This window comes from Mirounga angustirostris, unplaced genomic scaffold (genome assembly GCF_029215605.1).
Source record: "Mirounga angustirostris isolate CCGP_5_RB_7025 unplaced genomic scaffold, mMirAng1.0.hap1 SCAF_3, whole genome shotgun sequence".
Classification (NCBI taxonomy): domain Eukaryota; kingdom Metazoa; phylum Chordata; class Mammalia; order Carnivora; family Phocidae; genus Mirounga; species Mirounga angustirostris.
In genome coordinates, this window is record NW_026991711.1 from 179,457,208 (window position 1) to 179,484,260 (window position 27,053).

The 27,053-nt window shown below is 40.2% G+C and overlaps 1 pseudogene; it reads right to left on the reverse strand.

Moving 5' to 3' along the window:
• Positions 1-1,606: 1,606 nt before the first annotated feature.
• The window catches only part of LOC123838486 (cytohesin-2-like), a 34,207-nt pseudogene continuing 8,760 nt past the window's right edge, over positions 1,607-27,053 (reverse strand).

Below are 27,053 nucleotides of genomic sequence, written 5' to 3' on the forward strand. Positions count from 1 at the left end.
CCTTGGAAAGTGTGACAGGACCCTGCAAGGTGCACTAGGAAGGCAGGGCACCAGGATACCAGCCTCCCACTCTGCTACGTACTTGTGCCGTAGATGGGATGGAAGCCACAGACTTCTGGGAATACCTGGGCTCTGGAAATGGGCATCTCAATAACACCCAGAGTAAACTGGTGCTTGGAATGGACTCCCATGCTTTGGCCCTGACTACCTGCTCTACTCCAACAACCACAGAAACACTGAATCCATGAGTTAAAAATGTTGAAAGAAGGAAAAAAAAAAAAAACGGAAGTGGAATCACAAAAATGTTTGGAAATAAATTTCTCGTCCACCTGACAAAAAGAGTTTGGAACTGGGTTTAATGTGATTTTAAAGAAGTAAGTCTAGGAGATATTTTTTGTTTAACCAAGTGTAAGAAGTAAGATTTATACTTGGTGAGCCACCTATCGAGTGACAATTTAAAGACGAAATCAAATCATGATATTCCCCATCCCTCACCCTGCAACACACACACACACACACACACACACACACACCTTCCCCCAGCCCTCTAACCCCCCAACGACTTCCTATTCCTCACAGAATAAACTCCAGATTCCTTCCCATGAGTTATTACACTCTCTGCGCTATACTGGTGCCACCCAAGATTGTAGCCACGGGCCACATGTGGCAACTGAGCACTTGAAATGTGACTGGTCTGAATTGAGATGTGTTTTAAGTGGAAAGTGCCCACCAGGTCTGAAAGATACAGTGCACAAAACGGAAGAAAGAAAGAAAAAAGATGATACATTTCTGGTTAATAGTTTTTATGGCGATTGCGTGTTAACAGAATGTGTTGGCGACATTGGGTTAATTTCACCTCTTTCTCTTCCTTTCAGAAACGTAGCTACTAGAAATGTTAACAGCATTACATACACAGCTGGCATCTTACTTCTGTTGGACCGCACTGTTTTCCAGGAACTGCTCTCATCAGACCTCACCTCCCTCGACACCCTCCTCGGTGTCCCAGCCTCCCCGAGCCCAGTGGTCCTCCAGACTACAAGGCACCTGCGTACAAACGCAAGGCGGCAGCCCATGCGTGGTTGGCTCTGTCTGGAAACTATTCTCCCGACCCACCCCACCCGGGCTCACACCCCATGCAGGTTTACTGCTTGGGTTTCCCCTCATTGCATTCAGCTGAAACTCTGCTCAAATGTCACCTCTCCAGGGACGTATTTCCTTACCACTCTGCCTAAGCCCACGCGCATCCTTCTCAATGCCCTGGACCTGCTTTCCTTTTTTCACATGGCATGAGATTGCTGGCCTCTCCCCAGTAAGATGAGTGCCTTCACTGTTTGTTTCCTTCACTGTCACGCTCCCAGTTACTAGGAGAGTGCCTGGCATGCAGGGGGCGCATGATAGATATTTATTGGATAATTGAATTAAGTGGTTATTCAAAAGTGAGCTCTTGCTACCAAAGAGGCATTTTGCTGAGAGTTTTGTGTACTTTTTTCGTGTTTAATTCTCATAGTAGGTCTATAAATAAATACTATTACAATCCTAATTATACACAGGAAAAATCAAATCTTAGAAAAGGTAATTTAATTTAATTTAATTTTTTTTTTTAATTACAAATAACGAGAGAGGAGCTAGTGGTGGTGAATTTTCCAAACAGAGAACCAGGATTGGAGAACCAGGATCCGCAGCCCCAGGGCCCAGGGGTCCGGCCACCCGGGTAGGGCAGCTCCATAATAAATAATGCGGTTGGGGGGTGGGGGGTCAGGGCTGCTCCTGCTTCTTCTTGACAGAAATCCGCTTCTTCCTTGCTGCCAGCATCTCATAGAAGGGGTCCACACTCACTGCTGCCTGGATGGACTTGATCCACTCCTCCTTCTCCTCCTGGGTCGGGCCGAGAACCGGTACACCATGTGGTTCCCCTCAACCACATGTGGTTCCCCTCAACCACCCGGCCGGCCGCCTCTGTTTTACAGGCTTTGATGAGCTGCCCCTTGTTGTTGGGGATGTAAAGCTCAAAGCAGTTCGGTTTTCAGGGGTCACCCACTTCTCGGATGCTCAGATTCTCCAGGGGGATAATTCCGTGGGGTTCCTTGTCGGTGGGATCCTGAAAATGGTAGAGACAGTTGTCTGTGAGGATAAACCCGCACCACTTCCACGTCTTCACCCGGGCCCCTCCCAGGTTAAGGAGCCAGCCCTCCGGATCCGGGTTGAAGAAGGTGTGGGTCAGGTCATTCCCATCATCCTCAGGAATCTTGAAGGGCTCATTTTGGATGCTGTCATAGAGGTTCCTGAGCAGCACCTGGGGCAGGTCCCCACCCTCGTTGATGCCCCGGTTCATGGCCACGAAGCGCTCCAGGCCCGGCTTGTCCCGGATGTTGGGATTGTGAAGGCTGGTGTTCCCAAGCGTCCCAAACACCTTATATAGATCTATTTACTCAATCCTAATGGTAGGGCACTATTACTGTCTCTTTTTTACAGGAGGGGAAACTGGCACAGGGGGTAAAGTCATTTACCTAAAGTCAAGTAGCTAGCAAGTGGTGGGGCTGGGAGATAAAGCCTGGAGGGTCTGACCCCAAAATCCAAGCCCTCCTGCCTCAGGGCCAGGTTCACACATTGGTGAATGCAAAGCAGGTTTGACTAGCACTCCTGCTCTCAACCCCCAGAATGCCCTTACTGTGATACCTACTCTCAGTCAGAGAAGACCCCCTCTTGGCACTTGGACTCATACTTACCTCCACCTAGGCTCTATTCCTGCTATCCAAATTCACTGTCTAAAATACTGAAGACCCCATTAGGCTCCTCAAAATATGTTTATTCTCCTGCACTTCCTCTTCTTTATAAAAGTACCACTAATTTGCTCAGTGTCCCAGACCTAACACCTTACAGGCCTTTGCCTTGCTCCCCTCACTTGTTGCTTCTACCTACAATTCTCTCTTCCCATTATTTTGCTTCTCCTCCTTTTTTCCAATTCCTACCGCCATCCACCAAGTTCAGGATTTTGTCAATGCAGACCTGGACTTTGGGAATAATATGTTAAATTTTGTGCTTGTTGTCACTTTCTCCTCTTTTAACTCATTCTGATGAATGATGGAAATTTTAAAAAATAAAACACTTCAATCCATTGCTATCATTTTAAAAAGTTTGAATGTACTCCTTATTGCCCAAAGGATAAAATTCTTTGAAGTTCATCCGTTCAGTGTCATTCAATGTCATCCTCAGTTAGGGCTAAATTGTTTTTCAAGCCTTATCTTCCACCACCACCATATCTGACCTTCTGCATTCTGGCTGCTTTACTGTCAGAAAAACGTCCTTTGTACGTTTTCACCTTTGCACTGTTATTCTTGGCATCCCCTACTCAATGTACATTTTACATTCTTTAATACATCCTAACATATCACACTCCTCAGTAAAGCGTTCTCTGAGCATCCCAGTCTGAAATGTTATCGTTCCCCTAAGCTCTTATACCAAGGAGATTTTGCAGAGTTTACTCATGAAATATCTGCTTAGATTTAACCAAGATTCCTTGCACTGAAATGTTAATTCTTGTTCTATTGCCAACTATCTCTCTTCCCTGGAGGCACACACCCAGCAAGGGCTCTGCTAAAAAATAATTTTGGAATAATCTATGTTAATAGATGGAATCCAATATCACAAGAATTTCAGAACCAAAGATTGTATTTAAACTTGAGAAATTGGCATCTTTTTATCTCATGTATGCTTTTATTTTGTTGTGGAGGTTTGTTTATGTAAACCTTCTGGAACAAGAATGGAATCAAAGTGATCATATTAATGAATTGCTTTTCTTTTCCAACCTAATAGAACTGGAGGAAAAGAAACACGATGCTGGATTTCCTAGAAGCTATTCTTACTCTTTGCCCAGCCACATTTTATGAAAATGAAATGATCAGATGCTAAATCTTACATTTTGTTTACTTATAGAATCGAAGGAGAATTTAGAAATCAATCCAGCCACCTAATTTCACAAGAGAAAAAAACATCAAACTCAGACTAGACACAAAGCCAATGGCAAATAGACAGACAAGTTGAACTCAGATTTTCGGAATCCCAGAAAATCTACCTTACCACCTCTTGTCTGGAGGAAATTCTACTCAACCTAACTGATGTTTGATGTATCATCTAAATTTGACATAAACACAGATTCTGCTTGGGACTTGTCATTATTACCTGCCACATTAATTATTTGCAGTCAGTGCACTGTATTTCATAAGAAATTTCCAATTACATTATCTACTATTGTGATGCTCACAACTACCCTGGGATGTCAGTGTCAGCAAGTCTAAAGGCAGAGGTGAGGTGGGCTGGAAGAACGCGAATGCATCAGATGTGACTGTCTAGAAATTCCTTGTCCTGACAAATGTATCTCTTCATGATCCCTTAGTCAACAAACATCCAGTGCCTATTTTGTGGGGACACATGGTACTTGCCTGCAGGGGTTTGAGAGAAAATAGGCAGGCTATGTGCTAGGTTATGCAGGTGAAATATCAAATCATGGCTCTGTAGGGCAGCAGAAGTGAGAGAAGTGTTGGGACCCACTGTAAGCTTCTTCATAGAGGGAAGACTTGAACGGTACCTTGGAGCCCCGGCAGGATTTACATAATGGTGATGCCCAATTGAACATGTGCATTCATTCTTTCTGCCTATATAAAATCTACACTTTATAAAGCATTTTTATATTCTTTACTCCATTTAATCCTTTGGAGATCCTTGACCCTCTAAATGAACAGCTCTCTCAGGGTTAAGACAGCCAGTGTAATCTCTGAATATTACCCACTCTAGAGAAAATTCTTTTGAATGCTTGCTCCCTCTATTAAGGTGAAAATTAAATTCTCAAGAAGTAGGACACGGGTTGGGGGAAGAGCAGGAAGGTTTGGCATTGTTCAGTGTAGCCCGGAGTCCCTTGGCTCAAATTTGTCAGGCTAATGACGCAGCCATCTTCCGTAGGCAGAAGTTTAAGTGATGGAATGGAGCCTAATTTTGCTAATTGTGTATTAAACTGGTGTTGTATTACCAAAGTGCTGAGTCAACAATCAGAAATGGGTTCTTCCATCTTTTATCAACACAAAACTTCTCTTGTCATTGGATAGAGATGCCGCGATAAGGTGACATTTTGTAGTATGTCAATTCCAAGAGGGTTGGATAAAGGTTTCTCGTGGCAGAATAAGTTTCCTTTCTAAAACTAGAGGATTTTCACATTAGTCTAGAAATGCTTATATCCCATTTCTTACGTTGATTAAAATGCTAGTTACAGGTGTTAAAATTTCACAGCTGCAACTTAACATTAAAGGAAATAGGTATCAAACCCTTATTATTTTATTTTAATTCTCCAAATGAGCTGTCCATAGAAATTCAATACTATCTTTGACCTTTACAGTTCAATTTGACCCACAGGCTGTATGTACTCTCCTCCCCCCCACAATTCTGGGGGTTGCTCCTGTTGACACAGCTATTAAATGGCTAGCATTAGGGCTGGTTTCTATGGTTGCAGAGTGAAAGATGGGTTTTCTATTACATTTTCTAGCACAATGTGAGCAAGAGGAACAGCCAAGCCTGTTGGAGAAAGTCTAAATGCCAAATTTAGATAAAGAGCCAGGAATTGAGAATGGGTTGGGAAACAGAACCAAAAAGCTGGACCTGTATGGATTGGCATTCAGATGAGAAAGGATCAGATGTCTCGTGTGCAGGTGGCCTGAGCCCAGTTGGACGCCCTGGAGCAGACCAGCCAGCACAGCATCCAGCATGAAAAATAAGCTCAGGTACTTGCATTCATGATGATCGCCTTAGCCAAGCCCAGAAGTGATGTCTTAAATGGCAAATGGGCACTTCTCTGTAAGTTGATCCTTGGGAAATTGTCAGAAAAAAGTTGGTTCTTGGTGATAGGAGGGATGAGTGAAAGAACAAGTAAGTAAGTGAGACACCATCACCCACTGAAAATGAGTCAAAATGGCCAATTTGTGTATTGAGAAAAACACACTTATTACCTTCTCGCTATGGAGTGGTTTCACTTCCGGTCCTGACATACCACAAAGTTGTAGATTAAGATGTTGTTGAGAGAAACACCCAAAATCTAGTCAATCCAATCATTTCTTATTAGGATTTCCCCAATTGATTAGTGGTATTTCCAGAACTGAGCTAAGAATTTGGTTCCAATGGGAACTTTAGGATCATACTACTTAGCACACAGAAGTAGTCATTTACTAAAGAGGACACCATCGCCTTATAAGACTTACAGAAGCTTTCCAAGTGCCTTGCCTGGTTATACTGGAGTGGTAAACCTGCCTGTCCTTTCTTATAAAAGGAATGTTATGACCGTAATGTAACAGGGACATCAAAACCCTATTATATGGGTTTTGTCACACCGTGATAACAGTTACACCTCTTTACGAGCACTGCTTTAAGATAAATAGAGAATGATAAAATTCTTGAGAAACTTTGTTGGACATTTTTGAGACTACTCTAACGTAACCAATGTATTTATACCATCTCAACAGTGTTAGAATTTTCATTATAAGAAAAAAAAAAGAGCAAATTATTTGGAAACAATATACATGATATCTAAAGAGAATTTTTTATTCTTCTATTTCCCATGCTACAAATGTATAAAAAAATACCCTTTAAGGGTAAATTATTGACTTGTTATAATTTAGTTTCCCGGACCCCAGGGAGTTGTCTTTCTGGCAATGTTTTTCTTTTTTTCTTCTTGGTACACCAGCCACATGTACTGAACGCCCACTGTGTGCAAAGACTTGTACTCAAGCAACCCCTTCCCATGCCTGGAAAGCCAAGAAATAATTATGAACAAAAAAGGTATAAAATGGTGGTAAGTAGCAGTATACAGGGCTCCCTCAGTGAGCCATTGTATCGCTGGGGACAAGGGCATGGGGAAGGCAGGGATGGAAGGGTTAAGTCATGTTACTGTGGCACCTAAAACTGCTACACACATGTTCTAATTCAGATCACAGAAATGTCAGGGATTTAAAAACAAAAAAAAAAAACAAAAAAAACAAGGTGTCCGTGACCATGAACAGCTGACCTTAAATATGATCTGTTTTGCAGAATGGCTGTGCCCTCCACCAAAGCCCCTTTCTGCTTGTACTTGACATTTATACTCCTGAGGGAGCCATCCATTTATTCGGTCTTCAGAGTCCCTACTGATTCCGGCCGTGTTTCTCACCCCTGCAATAGTGTGGGCGGCCATAGCCATACTCTGACTTTATAAGAAAGGAACAGCTATTTACCGTTGTTAGGGAAACAGTAATACAGAGACAATAACACATTACTTAAAATCAAAATGTTTAGAGTCAGACTGACTTAGTAAAAATCCCTGCTCCTCTATTTCCAATTTAGAGGACTTTGGGCAAGTTTCTTAACTCCTCTGTGTCTCAGTCTTCTCATCTATAAAATGGGAACACTAACAGCATCTTTCTTATAGGGTCACTGTGAGGACTGAATGGGAGGCTATATCCATTAGGCTCAGCTGACATACACTGATGATCACTAAAAGACAGCTCTCAGTCATTGGCTCTTTGGGAAAAATGTGCTTGGAAGTCCCATTTGTCACTTAGAAATGCACTTATAGAACTGCCTACTTTGTGTTGAGGAGCAGAAAAACTGGTCAAATATACTTGAAAGAATGAGTATACGGACAATGACCAGATTATATATAAAAATAAAACTCTGTGGCAACCTGCAGCAAGTAGCCCAAGAAGATAGCCTGTTTACAGTAAGCGATCCAAGAAGTCAACTACTATCTGAAGTGAGTATTCCAGGAAGCCAAACAATAATCCCTGTTAAACTCATCCCCAAACAGCCAGGACTTGATTAGTAACTAACATCTCTATTTTTTTCCCTCCAGCTTCTAACTTAGGACCACATGGAGAAGGTCAAATAGGTACCCTTAACCAGCCCCATAGGATGTCCCGCTTCTAGTTAGCCCACATCTAGTCTAGCTTCCTCAAGCCAACAGCCTCTACTTAGGGCCCACCTCCACTTAGAACACACCTGAAGCCCTCCTCTTTCTTCACTATAAAAACTGACCCTCTCCTCTGCTTGCCTTTGAGTCTTTGCTGAAACTCAAGCGATGGTGGCTTACTCCCCAGCCACAGCAAATTCTGTATAGATAGCCTTTGCTGGTACTCATTTGGGTGCTTTTTATGTATTTCCACACACCTCTCAAAACACAAAGCTAAGCTGTCCTAATCATGGGGAGGGGATGGAATCTGCTTTTGACTCACTGCTATAGCCCCAACATCTAGCACGGTTATCTGGTTCATAGAGACATGAAAGAATGAATCAAAATTTCTCTCTTCAAAACCAATCAGATTACCTGTAGCACACGAGCGAAAGGAGTGAGCTGGGACAAAGGGAGGATGTCCCTTGTGAGAAGAGGTCACTTAGGGAAGAGAGCCTGGGTAAGGTGCAGCTCTTCCATAATCCTAATTAGCTTGTTCTAATTACTAAGGTCTGAAAGCCATGCAGGCCCCTGACCCACAAGGGATGCCTGGGTAGCTCAGTCAGGTGAGCATCTGCCTTTGGCTCAGGTCATGATCCCAGGACCTAGGATCGAGCCCTGCATTGGGCTCCTGCTCAGCAGGAAGCCTGCTTCTCCCTCTTCCTCTGCTGCTCCCCCTCCTTTTGCTCTCTCTATCAAATACATAAAAAAAATTTTTTAAAAATACAGAACATGAAAAAAACACAAAAAAATTTTTAATTTTATAGTGCTATATATACATTGAATATTACTTTTTTAAAGAAATAAGAAGTAACCTTTTATTTTTTCATACTTTATTTGAATACTCCATATTGGGCATATATTATTAATTCAACAATAAACAATATTAACATTACTGAAATGGACATTTGATACATAAGAGACAGAATCGTCTAATTTGGATATGAACATGATTTGTTTATTTAGCAAATATTTATTTTGAATCTATTTCAGAGGCATTACACTAGGTATGAGGAGGTTTCTAAAGGTATGCAAGAGGCTGGTCCTTGTCCTCAGGGATTGGGTTACACAGAGAAATTTTTAAAAACCCTCTCATATAAGCACCTAAAGTTCAATGTGGGATGAATAAAATAGTGACCACGGTTACCACTGGAAGCCAAAAGAAGGCAGGCCACTTCTCACTGAGGTGAGAGGGAAAATATCAAGAAGGAGGGACATTTGAGTTTGTGTGGGAGGCTGCCCAATAGAAGTCAGGGAAGGACATGCTAGGCAGAGGGCAGGAGAAAGAGGTCAGAAGCAGCAATGTGTAACAGACTCCTTTGTTAGACACATTATAGCACAGTGACCATCTTCATAGCATTTATTACACCTGTAATTAATTTATTACTTGAGCAATTTTTTTAAATTGTTTATTTATTATTATTTTTTTTAATTTTTTTTTTTAAGATTTATTTATTTATTTGAGAGAGCAAGAATGAGAGAGAGAGAGTACATGAGAGGGGGTAGGATTAGAGGGAGAAGCAGGCTCCTTGCTGAGCAGGGAGCCTGATGCGGGACTCGATCCAGGGACTCCAGGATCATGACCCGAGCTGAAGGCAGTCGCTTAACCAACTGAGCCACCCAGGCGCCCCTATTTATTATTATTTTTTAGAGAGAGAGAGAATGTGTGCAAGCTAGGAGAGGGGCAGAGGGAGAAAGAGGGAGAGAATCCTAAGCAGGCTCCACACCCAGCATGGAGCCCCATGCAGGGCTCGATCTCACAACCCTGAGATCATGACCTGAGCTGAAATCAAGAGTTGGATGCTTAACAGATTGAGCCACCCAGGCACCCCAGCTTGAGCAATTTTTTTTTTAAATGTCTCTTTGTAAACTATAAACTTTATAATTGCAGGAAACATGTCTATTCTGCTCACTATTATATCCTTCAAATCTTAAAGCTTAATTGATGGTCAGTATGTATTTGCCAGATGAAAGTGCCAAGGCTTGTGAATGGGTGCAATGTAGGGATGATAGTCACAGATGTAGGGGACCCCCACTCATAATCGACTTTTGGTTCTGGGCAAAAATGGCAACTTCATTCATAACAAATGAAAATTCAACTAGACATATACAAGGGGGTTTTTTTGTTTTTTTGTTTTGTTTTTTTTTTTAAAGATTTTATTTATTTATTTGAGACAGAGAGAATGAGAGACAGAGAGCACGAGAGGGAGGAGGGTCAGAGGGAGAAGCAGACTCCCCGCCGAGCAGGGAGCCCGATGCGGGACTCGACCCCGGGACTCCAGGATCATGACCTGAGCTGAAGGCAGTCGCTTAACCAACTGAGCCACCCAGGCGCCCCTGTTTTTTTTTTTTTTTTTTAATTTATTTGACAGAGAGAGACACAGCGAGAGAGGGAACACAAGCAGGGGGAGTGGGAGAGGGAGAAGCAGGCTACCCGTGGAGCAGGGAGCCCGATGCGGGGCTCGATCCCAGGACCCTGGGATCATGACCTGAGCCGAAGGCAGACGCTTAACGATTGAGCCACCCAGGCGCCCTATACAAGGGTTTTTAAATGTAATAGTCACAGATTGGCGGGGGGGGGGATGCTAAATATAACTTTCTTTCATTTTCATCAGTGAACCCAACTTAGTTTCAAAGCCCTTATTTCTGCTTGGGAGTGGAAAAAAATAACTAATCTTTCAGGGTAGGTTAATTTCTGATTTGATACCTGGTCTCTACTGGGCTAACTTAGTCTCTTCAGGGGAAATTCTGTTTTGTCAGTTGCTTTCCTCTTGTGTCAATTTCCCTCCCCCTTTTTCTCCCTACCTGACATCTTGGCCACAGGAGAAGGTCCAGAGGGTTCTTTCATTCTAGTGCTGTAACTCAGTTCTCTCTGGCTCCCACTGACCTCCAGGTGAGGTACCCTTCACCTATCCCAGCCTTCAGACAACAGCCTCTGTTATCAATGCCCTAGTGTTGGTGTCCACTGTAGTTAGTTCATGGCTTGTTCTGGTGTGGCCTTGAGTCAAAGGTGCTTGATGCTGCTGCTGATGTTCTTGGGTTTAGACCAGCCTCCATTCAACCCCTAGCTTTGGACTTCCCACTGGCCACCTCTGCACCAGCATCCCACCATGACCCCCAAGTACACTGGCAGAGCCATATGAGTGATTCTAGTGAATGGACTATGAGCAGAAGTGTGATGTGCTCCTTTCTGGACTTAGGCAGTGGGGAAAGGCTATGCAGTGCTGCAAATTCTCTTCTCTTCCAGGAGCATAGAGACCTTAAGGTAAGGCAGCAGAGTGTCATGATGGGAAGCAATGTGAATCATTTAGCTACCACGTGGGGGCAAGCCGTCGGAGAGAGTTAACCAGACCCACAGCAGGCTTTATGAAAGTGGGAAATAAATAGGTTTGGTATTTATGTGTTACTGCAACATAACTTAGCCTGTCCTGACTTTTACAGTGTATTAGCTAAGCTTTTAATTTTCTGTATTTGATGCTTTGACATCTGGGGTCCTGCTAACTAACCCTGGAGAGTCTACCCCTTTCTAGGGTTAACAGATTCCTAAAGATATAGACAACTCACCTGTGAGCACACTTTTTAAATACAAACTAACCAATCCAGAACCTATATCCCAACCACCTTCTTTCTTGGCTCTCATACTCTGGGCAACAATCCACCAGCTCCAATCATCCAGGGCCAGGTACTAAGCAACAAGGACAGGCTCTACATCCCACAGCACACTGAATGTATTCAAACTACCCTGCTTACCATACTTCACCAGTTTCTTCTCAAAGAAGCCACATTGAAGGCTTTTATCCACACCTCTCTCCTCTCCCGAGGTGCCTCATGTGCCCCCCTCCATGGAGAATGGTGCGGCCCCTCCTCTTGGGAACTGCGAGTAACAACCTATCTTTCAATGGGGCAATTGTTTTCTCATTTGCTATCCTTACTATACCTCACATTTTCTATTAATACCCCATATTTTAAAACAGAGTGACTATTTTCACCAATGGGATTGTGAGAAACTTGGTGGCAGACACATGTCACATGGTTCTTTGGAAGGCAGTCTGTAATTCAGTGTGTGGCACATAGTAGTATATAGTCAAATCCATGTATTAGTATATGTAATTTATATATACTATATTGTAGTACATATAAACTACACAGCATATAAAGCTATATACTATTATACAGTAGTATATAGTCAAACATGATATATTCAACGAATTAATGGGAATAACACAAATCAATATATACAATGTATTTTTTGAAGACAGGAGAATAGCAGTGCTAAAACCTTCAGAACTACCCACCTTTGAAAGTAGTTAGGAGGAAGAAAGAATGAACAGAATGTTATGAAGAAAACCATCAATCACAGCATAGAGCCATCGACGCCAGCCAAACAATTCTGACAAGGAATGGTGATAAAGAAGCAGATTTTAAGGAGGGTTGAATAAAAAGGCCAGCAACAATAGTGAACCCAAGTACCGCAGGTACTTAGAGACAACGTTGATGGGCTCACTGTTATCATCCTGACCAGTGCGGACTTGGGAATTAGGAAACACTGCCTTCTGAAAGTTAAACTTGAAGATCAGCCCATAGTGGATCCTATCGCAATATGCCAATTAGGAAGCAGAAGAGGGAGACAACAGACAAAAACACAAGTAAATGTGCTATTAAAATTGGGAAGCTTGCTCTCAAAGAAAATGTGCAAATTGTTATGACAGTGTAATCCAGAACAAAATGTAAATTGGTGGCAGGGAAGTTTCCTGATGAAGAGACATTAAAGCTGAGACCTACAGAAGGAACTATAACCTGACTGAAAATATAAACATATCTGACAAACGAAGAGGGTGTGTTCAGCCATAACGTCTCTGAAATGAAGAGTCACGAAGGTAGAAGTCTCAGCCTGGAGACTTTGGGTGTCAGCAAAGTCATCATTGACATGGTGGCAGATGGGGGCTCCCCTGGCAAGATTCACATGCCGTAGAGAGCCAGCTCCCTTATCCTCCGCTATCAAACCTTAGCTTCAGCCATTAGACTTTCAACTCATCTACCATCCCCTGTTCTGAATCCATGCCAAACTTCTGATTATAATTTGGCTTCCCATGGGGGTCTGCCTACAAAGAAAGTCTGCACTGATCCTGTGAACTTTAAGATATTTCTGATTTCTAGTGGTGGTTAATTAATAAAGTAACTTCTGGTCATGATTTGCCTTTGCATAAAAATGACAACAGAGAGAGAGAGTGATGTCCATAGATGTTTTGTTTCTTGTACCTTTTAAGTGCATCGCTGCAGATTAACAAATTGTTGTTCTGGTTTCTGCCTGAGGTTCAGGAGCGCTGAGGTCAGCTTCATGTAAACAGCGTACTGGGACTTGATTGTCAAGAGAGTCCTGAAGCCTTAGGACAGTCAAACAGCTTTCAAGGCAGGCTAGACCCTGGGACACAGTGACCCACTGGAGAAGTCCTTCCTCTCCTCACAACAGCCACTATGTCCCCCTTTCTCTCCACCACATACTTCCTCAACTACCAGTAAAACAGTGGGAGTGGAAACCACGTGATATATACTTAGGTAGTTACTTGTTTAACATTGAAAATGCTTAAGCAGAAATTAGATGGTCACTGAATACCTAAAAGGATACTGTCGAAGCTATTAGATGACCTAAGGTCACTCTAACCTCTGAATGAATGAATGAATGAATGAATGAATGAATGAATGAATGAATGAATAATAATATCCTTTGACTTAGGGTGATTCCTTCCTTTTGATGACTGAGAAGGTCTAGGTGCTGCTGTTCTCATTCCTAGGCTGAGTTCTTCATATAAATAAACTTTAGCAAGGACCAAGTTTCCCCTCGGGTCTCCCAGAAACACTCAGACAGAGCAGGATCCCAGCAGGGAATTCAGCTCAGACCCAAACTGGTTTGCACACTACACAGTAGGTCCCAGGCATAAGACTAATTAGAGAAGGTGAGGACCTAGGCTGGGGAGAAGTAATATATGTACCTACAATATGTGTGTATGTATGTCCAGGGACAAGGCTGGATAACAAAGGACACAGGGCACTTGGAAGTTGGCCGATGGCACATAGAAGTGGTAAGAAGCAGAAAATTGCTGAATGGCCAGAGTCTAGCATCTGGAAAAGGATCAAGAGTTGAGATGAGAAATCCCAATTTGTCGCTGGACTGCTGGAGTGGTGGATGGTTGGCGTGGTGGATGCTAGCAGGTGCTGAAGACTGCTGCATTTTACTTTCCTAGAGTAAAATTCCTAGGGCTTGGCTGTGTTACCCCACCTTCATCCCTGATTCAGTAAGTGGTAGCTTTTATTACTGAAAGTGCTCTGTCTTATAATGTACAAGTGGTAAAACAGTATACATAATGCAAATAGATGGCTATAATTAATCTCAATACGGCACCTGAAGAGCAAAGAGATGCCAACACAAATCACTGCCCTGGAGCCTTGATGTTTTGCTGCCCTTGGAATCAGTGACACAGAGTTTGTTATAGGTGAAACTGTAACATAACGAGATCCTTCTGGTGGATTTGGTAACTACGTCCTCTTGGATGAGATCCATTCAGAGCACATGACACAGAATTCCATGTCTAAGCAGCCATTTGTGAATACACTGTATTTTAATGGTGTCCCTCAATTTAAAAAATGCCATTCAAGTGGGTAAATATATGGCTATATATTTGACTCTATTTCTTTTTCTAGCGTATGCCCAAACTAGACATATTAAAACTTTAAACAGCACTGGAGAGTTTCCACATTTTAGAGTCAAAGTTTATGTAGTTGAGATAAGTAGGGGATTACAGGTTTTTGCTGAAGTTATTTAGCTTGTAGCAGCAGAAGTGGTAGTAATAGTTACCATAACTTAGATTTGTAGAATGCTTACAACGTGCAAGGTGGCTTTCTAAGTGCTCCAGGTGCATCCCCTGTGCTTCATCCTTACAAAAGTATCAACTAGGGACTTTTTTTTTTTTTCATTTTAAGATAATAATCTCAACCTTCACCCTCACAAAGATGTGCAATTATCAAGTGCTGGAATAGGATTTCGAATCCAAGCCTATCTGGCTCTAGAGTCGCATTATCGACTGCGACTCAGTATTGCTCCTTTTTCCTTAGCAACAAAACCAGAACAAATATCTCCGATCTTATTTGTTAGCTTTCCCATTAAGAACAATTTAAAACCTGCTAGGTTTAATCAGTGAGCATTTCTTGAATATCTAGAATGTGTTCAGCCAAGATAAAAAGCATGAGAGATGATCTGTGCCTTAAGAAGTTTCCAATCTGAAGTTGGAAGAAGAAAAGAATACACATAAAATAATAACAAACAGAGCAGAAATGAATAGAATTAATGGGGGAAAGAAAAGTATATGGTCCAGACTTTGACTGTCTGAGATGTTGGGATCACTGGAGGATGAAGCGACTGGCAGATTTAAAAGAGATAAGCCTTGATCTGAGTCTGGGAAAAAGATGAAATCTCTCTTATATGTTCTTTGTCTTTATACATTTATATATATTAATACATTAATGTATATTAATACAATATTATAAATATTAATACACACATATGCCTATACATAAAAATAAATCACATTTTTAAAAAATGTGACATAAATATATATACCTGAAAGCATACAAAACACATATGTATGGCCTGATGAGTAGGTATAAAGTGAACACATTATAACTTCCTCCTGGGTTAAGAAATTGAACATAACTAGTTTCCAGAATTTCCCCATGTGTTCTTCCCAATCCATACCCAATGAAGCACATTTGATGACCTCTTATTATTTGAAGGAAAAAAACTGTAAGTAAAGGACCTGACGATTATGTTCGTGGCAGTTTGGTGTTTTACATTTGAAGTGGCTTCGGGCATAGACAAAGTAAAAATCCAATTGTGTCTTAAAAGACAGAAAGACTTGCCAATAATCAAGCTGGTCTCCGCTCAACCAACCCTGAATATATCTCACGATGAATAGCCGACCAACAAGGCGTTTCTCAAGTACCTTCCAGATGTTGCTGACTGAGACATCCTTCTCCTACCATGACAAATAGGGCAGAATTAAGGGAATGGCAGGCATGTGACACAAAGGTAGCTATGCCCATCTTGGCAGGACCCTCTCATTCAGCTGCAGACCCCCAAGGCTGAATAATCTGAATGAGCACAACTGAACAAAGCGTAAGCCCACTCCTGCTTGATGGAACTCTAATCCTGCCCCAGCTGGGGCTCATTAGGTTTAAGGAATGGAACAGTCATATTTTCTGAAACACACAGTAACAAGAAAAGCCTAATTAGAGAGCAAAGGGTAGAAGTTTAGCAGCCCTAATAAATATGATGTGCTGAATGCATTATCTATTTGGCAGAAAACAAATTATGGAGTAATCTGCAGTATTCAGATAGTCTAATTTATGGCAGCTCATTTAAAGAAATGCTTTAACCCAGCATTTTGAGATCATAAAGCACATTTTACCAAGTGCAAGCATGATTTTCTGGAATGTAGAGAGGTTTTTAAGGGATGGAAATTTTCTGGAATATATTGAGACTATTTGAATAATGTTTTAAAGATTAATTAGTTCACAAATGCTATTCCAGCAACTTGATATTACCAAATGATGGGAAAAACATCTCTTCATGTATTTTTTTCTGAAATGCATGGGAAATTATCCACTGGACAATTATTTTAGGGGACCCATTTGGTCCTTGATCACTGTTGCTTAGATGTCATGCAATTGCCTTCTCTTGTGCTCAGAAAGCCAAACTCCAGCCCTCCAATTGCCTACCTGCCTCAACTCTCCCTACCAGTTGGGCTTTGCCCATAGTGGCCTACTTTCTGATACTCAACCAGGCTACTTCAGGTCTCATAGACCTAACATTGGCTCTTTCCCTCTGCCTGCAAAGCTCTTTAGCAGATCTTGTGTGACTGGTTTCTTCTCATAGTCTATTTCCCATGTCTCTTCTGCAGAGATATCTTCTCTGACCACTCTCTATTCAAGAGTGTGAAGACACTCTCTCTCGTTCCCTTCTCTGATTTTCTTTTTTTTTTTTTAAACTCCAAAGATCTTTTTTTTTTTTTAAAGATTTTATTTATTTATTTATTTGAGACAGAGAGAATGAGAGAGAGCACATGAGAGGGGGGAGGGTCAGAGGGAGGAGCAGGCTCCCCGCCAAGCAGGGAGCCCGATGCGGGACTCGATCCCGGGACTCCAGGATCATGACCTGAGCCGAAGGCAGTTGCTTAACCAACTGAGCCACCCAGGCGCCCTTCTCTGATTTTCTTCACAGCACTTATGACTACTGGAAATTAACTCAAGAGTTCACTCATTCCCTGTCTCTCCATTTAGGATGTCCATTCCACTGAGCAGTGACCTTGTCTTGCTCATTCATCTTCAATCTCCACCGCCAAGAACAGGACCTGGCAGATGGTAGGTGTCCCCCATAATAATGGAAATTTGAAGTAGTGAGAAAAAAATGGAGAGAAACTTAGGTAGATCTTGGCTCCAGAACTGTGAAAAATAATTTGATTTCACAAGATATATTTTAGAAATCAAATGTTCTTAACTTATATAGGAAAGAGTATTTAATGGTGCCAGTACTACAAGTAATATCTTCTTTGTGTGTATAACTTCAATGACTTTCCTGTCACTGACTGAAAAACATATTCTAAATACATATTGTCTTTTTCTTGTGAGTGGGAAAACTAAGGTCTAGATTGGCCCCTACTTTTGTTCAAGCCAGGGCCCATGAGAGACAAAACCAAAGTTAAAATTCAGTGATTTGATTTCTATCCCCTGGATTTATCTTCCCACAATTTTCCTTCTGGCTGAAGATAGACAAAATAGATGATAAATGAAGAAATAGTCACACAATACTTCTGTGACTTTTTAATAAAAGTAATTAGTAAAATTGCCTTGAGTTATTAGTTTTTGAAAGTATTTGTTTTTCTTTTTCTTATGAGCAAAGTGAACATTCTCTTGCCCTTTTGTAATAAATGCAAATAAAAAAATTGAATCCCATCTTAACTTTTTTTGTTAACTTACATTATCAAAATGACTTTCAGTGATTGAAAGATCATCAACAGTTCACATTATAGTCACTGTGTAGTTCATTACTTATATGATTGCTATAAATTGAGACATTACACTAATAGTGTGCTTGACATACAAACCACATTTCTCTAAGTTATATAAAATAGAATATTTCCCATCATGATATTTTGCTATCTTAGTAATCTCAGGGATGAGCCAAGTAATGAGCCAAGTGATGAGCTGTGTCTCAAACAACTAAACCCAGACCCTGGTGTTCACTCTAAATGTGAACAAGTTGGTCATTTCAGACATCCCACAATATTTCAATCACAGAGGTACCCAATGGCAAGCATTCCACAATAGTTATAGGAAAGCCTTGGAATATTTATCCCAAATTGTCTATACATGGCCAAGCCAACTGACCAAAATTAAGAGTTGGCATTTTTATTGCCTTCACAAGGGTCAATAAAAATCATTCCATGTTTAATAGTTCCAACCCCTTTGAAAGTTTACTGACCGTTGTTCCCCCTAAGGCAAGATGAGATATGGACTCTGGCTAGTCAAGTCCAAAAATACATACCCAATTCATTTTTTAAGTCTTCCCCTTTGCTTCCTTCATTGGACCTGATACTGACAAATGCTTCTCCACTATGGATACTGCTACGTGCTTCTAGTCAAGTATATGTTCCCATGTCCCTTGCCTTAAGGGAACATGTTTTTTTGGAGAAAGTCCAGGTTTTGCTCATTTTAGCACACCTCATGGCATGAGGTCATGACTACATGCAATTGATTTGACTATTTTCACTCCATGGAGCCTCTAACAAGTTAGCATAAATAGTCAGCAACTGAGCAATCATTACCAATAGTAATAATTTAACAAATAATTTAAATTAATTATGCACATGTGGATGTAGCTAATGACGTCATTTACAATAGTGATTCTTGGGCTCCACCACATATTTCCTTAAACAGTATATCAAATACTCCAGGATTTCATGAAGATGGTCTTGCTTAAAAGAATTTATTATAAACAATGTAGAAAGAAAAAAATCTTAGCACTTAAGGAAAAGTCTTGTTAACATTTAGGTGCATGTATATCATGAATCTAAACAATTATGTATAGTTTTACAAAATGAGCCTACATGATACATAATCAAATATATTTCTACAACTTTATCACGTCATGAATGCATGGCACCCTTGTGTATACCATAACTTACTTACACATTCCCTTATTTTTGAACATTGAGATTATTTCCAAGTTTTCTGTTGGTTTGTATGTTGCTTTCATAAGCAATGCCGCAAAAATATTCTGACAGCTTATCTGATAATGCATTCACAATTACTTAATTTGCATTATTTTTAAATGAGATACAGCACACATAATCAAATAATTTATTTGACCTAAAGTGAAATTATAGGTGTTATCATGTTATAACCATGATGTCCGCAGAGATCAATAATTTTAGCTAATAATGATAACAGTAATAGTAGCTATTATTGTTACTACTATTTTCATTTATTGAGAACTTACATGCCAATACTATGTTAAGCACTTTCTAAACAAAATCTAATTTAATACTGATGCTGCTTTCATGAAGCAGGTATTATTATCCTATCAATGATTTATGATTAAAAATTAGCAAAATAGTCTGAATTCATCACAGTATTCAAGCAAACTGTTTTAGTATCAAAATATTGTTTTTATCTATTTAGCTATTGCATTTTATATATCATACACAACCATTAAAACAGACTTTTAAATATGGAGAATTCCAGACATAGACTGGTCTCAATCCAGATCCTTTGCCACATAACGTTGTTGTACTCTCCTTCCCTTTCCCATGTGACTTGATGAGGCCAACAGAACGAAGCTAGCTTCAAGCCTAGGTCTCAAAAGGGCTTTGTGTGTTTTATTTGCCCTCTTGCACCTCTGTCAGAGCTGTAAAACCATGCCTGCCTATCCTGCTGAAGAATGGGAGATTTGTGAAACAAAGCTGAGTCACTTCAATGCTCCAACCATAGCCATCTTACGTCAGCTAACATCTAGCAAACACCAGATATACGAATGATCCGGGCCAAAAGAAACCATACCACTTAGACAAATCACAGTTGATTCCAGAAACATAAGCAATACATATTTATTGCTATATGCTACTGAAGTTTGTGGTTGTTTGTTATGAAGCATTATTACAATAGCTAACATATATATATATATATATATATATATATATTTTAAGGTTTTATTTATTTATTTGACAGAGAGAGAGATAGCAAGAGCAGGAACACAAGCAGGGGGAGAGGGAGAGGGAGAAGCAGGCTTCCCGCCGAGCAGGGAGCCTGATGTGGGGACTCGATCCCAGGACCCTGGGATCATGACCTGAGCCGAAGGCAGACGCTTAACGACTGAGCCACCCAGGCGCCCCAACTAACTTATATATTTAATAGAGATAATAATAGAACACATCCCCACATGTTATTAGTTTCAACATCAATAAACATGTGGCCCACCTTGTTTGACATATACTCCTCATGTCCATCCGGACTCTTCTGAATCAAATCCCAAACACATACTTTCATTCATAATACTTTGGTCTGAATCTGAAAAAGATACCCTTTTTAAAAATATATAACCACAATACCATTATCACATCAAAAATAACAACAAGTTGCTAATATAATCAAATAGGCAGAGAGAATTATTTCTTTTTTGGCTCATCTCTCAAAAGTTATTTTTACATTTCAAGTGCTTGAATCAGGTTTCACATCTATGATTTACTTGCTATGTTTGTTTTAAATCTATAAGTCCCTCCAACTTTTTTCTTTGCCATTTATTTGTTAAGAAGCTAGGTCATTTTGCCCTTTAAAATTCCCACACTCTGGATTTTGCTGGTCACATCCCCATGGTGTTATTTATCATGTTCCTCTCTCCTTTTATTTCTCATAAACTGGCACTTTGATCTAAGGATTCAGCTGGGCACAAGTTTCATTTTTAGGCAGTAATACTTCTGAGCTGTTTATAAATTCATTTTGCACCATAGGGAAGCTCACCATGTCTGGTTCTCTCTTTTCGTAGGTGTTGCCAGCTTATCCATCCATTAAAGACTCCCCATTGTTGTTTCATCTAACAATTTTAGCAGCTTTTAATGGTCTTTACCTAACCCATTACTTCATTCAGGGCTGCCAAGTGGTGGTATTTTAATCGTATTATTCCTTATGTATTTATTACCTAAAATTTATAAAGAAGAACTCTCTTTCCATGATGATTTGAATACCCTGGGGTACAGATTGCATAGAGTTCATTCTTCCCCTTTACTGACCAATTTTCAGAAAAGTAGAGTGGTTCCTGAAAATACTCTGAATATGACTAATGAGCTTTAATGCTTCTGAGAATCATAACGAACTCAATGATGTTAGGCTATTTTGTGTATTTCAACCCATCATGGTAATTACACAGGCATTTTTTATAGGGAGAAAAATTTTATAAACATTATGCTTTATTTTCTTTGTATCAAGAGGTGTCTTGACTTAAACGAAGCCTATCTTTAAATCATGAGCACGTCTACTGACTCTATTTTTAGCTATAAAAGTATATTTATTCTATTTATTAAAAAGAAATCTACTGCCGTCAGTCAGTCTTCTAGAGATTCATTGTGAGTAGCATTGTCTTCTCTTGGGGATAGATCATTTTTAAAAATGATCTATTCAGAGAATTTGTCAATTGACTTAATATTTATCAAGTGCTGTACAATTCAGAAATCATATCCATGGCATATCACACAAGAAAAGACTTTTTTCCTCTATTTAGGAATTTATTTGGACATTATTATTTTGAAGAAAGTTCTGGGAGAGAATTAGAAATGATTATGTGTGTGTGTGGATGTGTGTAAGAGAGTGTGTGTGATTCCACTGAGTAGACCTGCTTGATTTGCAGAAGAGCTTTAGACACTTATGAGATGTTATGAGCCCAAGACCAAATAACTGTGAACTTTGCTGAATGTGAAATTTACCTTATTACTATTGAGAGATTGCTGTCAAAATAGAGGGCATAAGCTACTTTCTGTATCATCCTTTCATCAGGAAAAATATATGATAAATAGAAACTAGCTCTTTAAAAATGCGACTTCCTATCCTCTTCTATCCCCCTTCAACCACCTTAATTCTTTCTGTCCTACACCAGGATGCCGTCCTCATGCCTCTAGCTTCATTTTCATTTTCAATCTTTCACATTTCTTATTTCACAGGAACATTTAGCTAACAGGGTCAACTTATACCAAATCATTCACCAGTGTGCATTCAGAAGTAAACAATGGTGATCTGAAGATCATTTTGTTTCCTATCTAACAAAGGATAGTTTATTTCAGGCTATACTACACACATAGTAAGACTGAAATGATTAAATTTTCTTTATAGTATGATGGAAGCACATTTACATAAGCAATACATATTTACTGTAGAAAGGTTGGAAAATACTAAAGAGTACACAGAATAAAGTAAGAATCACATATAATCATACTGCTCTGAGATTACTACTCTTATCATGTTGGGTTTTCTTTTCTGTTGTTTTATCAGTTTTTGATGATCTACTTCAATTAATTATCAAAATTAGGAAACAGATTTTGAAGCTTTGATAGTAGTCAGTAATAGTTCCTCTGTTAAAAATAATTGCGTGGCTGTCTTACGATAAACCCTGATGTGGAGGGAAGACCTGAGAATATAGGTGGAGAATACAGGAAGTGAAGTTTTGGTTCAACTTAAGCAAACTCAGTTTTTCCAACATTTTAAGGTCACAAATAACAGTGGTATGCTCTGTCAACTTGTACTGATTCATGAAAGAGCCTTGTTACATTTTAAGAAATCTAGCAGGCTGGCATCAGATTATTAGCTTGAAATTGACCATGGTGGGAGTATTTACACTATGGAAATTGGCAAATGCTACAAACCAGGGCTCCTCACTCCACCTCCAGTCTAACACCACCTACAGGGCATAGGAAGGTAATTGTACATGACTGAATCAGACCAGGTAGTATCTAGGAAGAGGGAGCAGTCCAGATTGTAGTTATCTGGAGAGATTCGTGCAAGGGAATCTCTTCATTTCTAGCCATGTTTCCATGTGGGAAAGGGCAGCCAGTGTTTTTCAATCTCACAGTTTCATGAAGAAACCCAGAAATACGGATTTTTTTAATGTGAAATTTTCTGAATTTGAAAACACTGTTGGGGGTGGGGGGTGATTCTAAACTAAACACAAGATGTCAACCACCAGTTTTCAAACCTTGCTAAAATATTGTGAGTGCCTTTTATCTGGCTGTGTACGGAGGGGGTGAGTGTTTTCTCATCAGGTATGGCATAGCAAGGATTCTTGCTTTGAACAGGGGATTGACTGAATGATCTGTAAGGTCCTTCCCAATTCAAAACCCCCTGACTTGATGCTTCTGCACCTCCCTTCCTTGAAATACCTTTTATTATTTGCAGGCACTAATCATTATATCCATGTGATATTTCACTGTGGTTGTGTTGAATTCTGCTTCATCTCTTGCATCAAGGGACACTACAGAGGGCCATATTCTCAGAGGTTTGGAGGCTTCTGATTTTATAGAATCTTAGAATGTCAGGGCTGGTAGAGGCTTGATGACAAGTCAACGAGCCTAAGGGTTATTAACCCAGAATCCATGACTGAGAGTGGGTGGTAACTGTGAATCCCTTGAAATTTTCTGAGAAAAAGGTCTATAGATTTCATTCATTATTCAAATATTCCAAAATGGGTAAGAACCACCCATATATTAGGCTTTTCCAGTCATTCAACAAATATTTTTTGAGTACTGGCTATATGTCAGATTCTATGGGCAAAAATTAGCAAGCAAACAAAATGGGGACCATTATCTCTCTTTTAAGTCCAGAAGAGAAGGAAGAGAAGCCACACAATTAAATAAGCAATTATAATAAAGCATGGTTATCTTGTGGCAAAAGAAGTACATAAACTGAGTACCTACCCTAGCCTGGGAGGCATGGAGTATGGTTGTCATCAGAATGGAGTATTGGAAGAACTGACATTTAAGTTAATATCTGGAGGGTGAGTAGTAATTGGACAGTTGAAGAGGTGATTATCCTCCCAAATAGTTAAGAACCACAGAATATATGTAGCACTTTCACTTCACATAGGAAGAAACTGACAACTTAACACCCAGCAAATTTTCCCAAGTCACTGGAATAAAGCAGAGCAAGAAAAGTTTGGTATACACATACAAATGAGTAAACAAATAATGAAAGCAAAGACCTTTTTGTTGTGGAACACTGACAATGCTCATTTTCCTTTCACCTGGGCTTATCTACCCATGTTAGTGGTTGGGAATGAAAAGCCCTAACATCATGAGGGGAATCAATTAATCAACCCAATGAGGCCAGTTTTACTGTAGATGGTGGCTTTGGCTGACCTGGTCTCCTTCTTCGCCTGTTGGGATTGTTCTTGCCCCTATATGTGAGCTTGCTCTTAACCCACCCTAAGTTTGGGCAAGGAGTCTGGAACTCAGTGGCTCCCAACTTCAAGGTCCCCAATATCCTGTCTTTTCCCTGTAGAACTGGACACTGATAAACATTATTTGTATAACCCCCAATTTTAGAGGACCTCTGGGGTGAGAACTCTGCCCTTGCTTCATGACATTTCCAGACCAGGTCCCTTCAGCCTTGCTTTGTAAAAATGCAGGCATTGAAATATTCACTCTCTATCCCTTTTCTTCCTCCTCGTGACACATACGATATGATTATATTAGCACCAAACCTCTGGGGGTACTTCCTCTTCAGGAAATGAATATTAATAATAATAACTATAACTGTATGTTAAATAAAAATTTGTTATTCTTTTAGATTATTGGGTATCAAGTATCCATAGATTCTAAAGAAAGTTTCTAGACATTTACCTGCAAGGCTTGCTAAAAGTTGGCCAAAACCTTAATTGGATGTTCAAGAACTTATCCCAACTGGGACAATTTGGAAGTGAAAGGGGGGCTATTAATAACTACACTGGTCAAGAGGTGTAAACCAGCATTCCCAGTCACTTCATCCTGAGCCCAACATCCACCTCTGGCCAAAATGGGAGAGAAAGAGAGGAGTGTTAGTAACATCCTCAAGCTAAATGAGACGGAATCAAGAGTAATTAGTAATTCCTTGTCACCTGGTGACTGCTGAGATAAAAGAACTCTAGCCCCTAAAAAGATGCATTTATCCTCCCCCTCAAAACTGGCGGATGTGACCTTTTTGGGAAAAAAGCATGTTTGCAAATATAATTAAGGTTCTTGAGATGAGATCATCCTGGATAACCCAGATGGGCCTGAAATCCAATGACAAGTGTTCTTATAAGAGACAGAGGAATAAAAGACCCTGACAAAGGAGAATTAATGTAAAGATGGAGGCAACCCTGGTACAACATGGGAGGGGATTACAGAGGGAGAATACTAGAAGGCAGAGATCGTCGGGCACATCTGGCTGGTTATCAGGAGTGGAATTGTAAAAAGCCAGCAAAAGAATCCTCTGTAGCCATCCCATCCGGGACCAGCATAATTAATAGCCAAGAGAGAATTACAGATGGCACCTGCTAAATAAAAGAGTTTTTTCTCCTTTATTTTTTTTTGCTCTGCTATTCCCTTCCCTGAAGGAGTCAGAGGTAGCAGAGATAGATGGATCAAAGAAAAAAAAAATACTGATAATGCCCCTTGCTTCACTGATGATCAGCAGAAATACAGATGAGGAGTGAGCTGGTGAAAAAAAATAGAACCTTTGAATATGATGAGAAATAAAAATTTTTTGCTTGTTTTGTTCACTTTTATTACACAAAAGTAAAGAAAGATATAAAGAAAGATATAATGTAACAATCTTCAGCAATTGTCAAACTTTTGCTCCCCCTCTCTTATGGATGTGCTCTCTTTCCCTTGCTGTATTCATCTTCTCTCATCCCCTCTTAGCCTTCCTGATCAACATAGCCCACAGATCTTCCTCTCCTCTGAACTTCTGGTAGGTTTCGGTAGAGCCTGGAACCCAAACCCTAGGGCTTCATGGTGGGGTACTTATCCCTGCTCTTAACTGGAGGGTCCCAACTGATGCTATTACTGACCGGCCAGGCTCTAAGAAAGGGTATGGAATTGGGGAAAGAAAGGGATAGGCCAGAAGATGGACATCCACTGGCATATGCAGAAGCAGCCTCCCTGGACTAAGGATGAAGGGTTAAGGGCAATTTGTGCTGGGAGCGGTCTGATGCACAGAAGCTGCTCAAAAGTCTGGAAGAGATTTTATGTTCAAGGTGCCAAGATAAATCAGAATAGGCTGTACGGTGAAAAGAAACTAGAAGTAAAAGTCGAGAGTGGGTGTTCATCCCAGATCTACTCCTAATTTGCAATGTGACCTAGGTCAAATCATGTCATCTCTCTGGTCTCCAAAGCCTTTTTTTTTTCCCCCCAAAAAAATCAGCAGGAGGAATTGACAAGCTAATTCCAAAGTTCACCTAAAACAGTGTCTTTTGATATTTTTATGATCATTGTTTTTATTATTAATATTATTATTAATATTATCACCACTCTAAGGGGATGTTTTAATATTTTTTTTCTAATGACCCCCCATGAAATTTTAATACCACAAATATAGAACATATCTATTTAACTGCTATATGTATCTCTATCAAGTGCTTAACCATAGAAAGAGTGAGATCTTCCACCCTCCAACAGCTAATTCCCACCTCCTTGGAAGTGATATCACTTCCATTGAGAATGCACGATCTAGAATTTAAAAAGTAGAAAATAATTTGAAAAAAAATGCAGAACAAGAATTATGAAAGATCACCTTTCCAAACTAACATCAAAACATGCTAAAAATTACATTAATTAAGAGTGTGTTGGGGGCGCCTGGGTGGCTCAGTTGGTTGGGCGACTGCCTTCGGCTCAGGTCATGATCCTGGAGTCCCGGGATTGAGTCCCGCATCGGGCTCCCTGCAGGGAGTCTGCTTCTCCCTCTGACCCTCCTCCCTCTCATGCTCTCTGTCTCTCATTCTCTCTGTCTCAAATAAATAAATAAAATCTTTAAAAAAAAA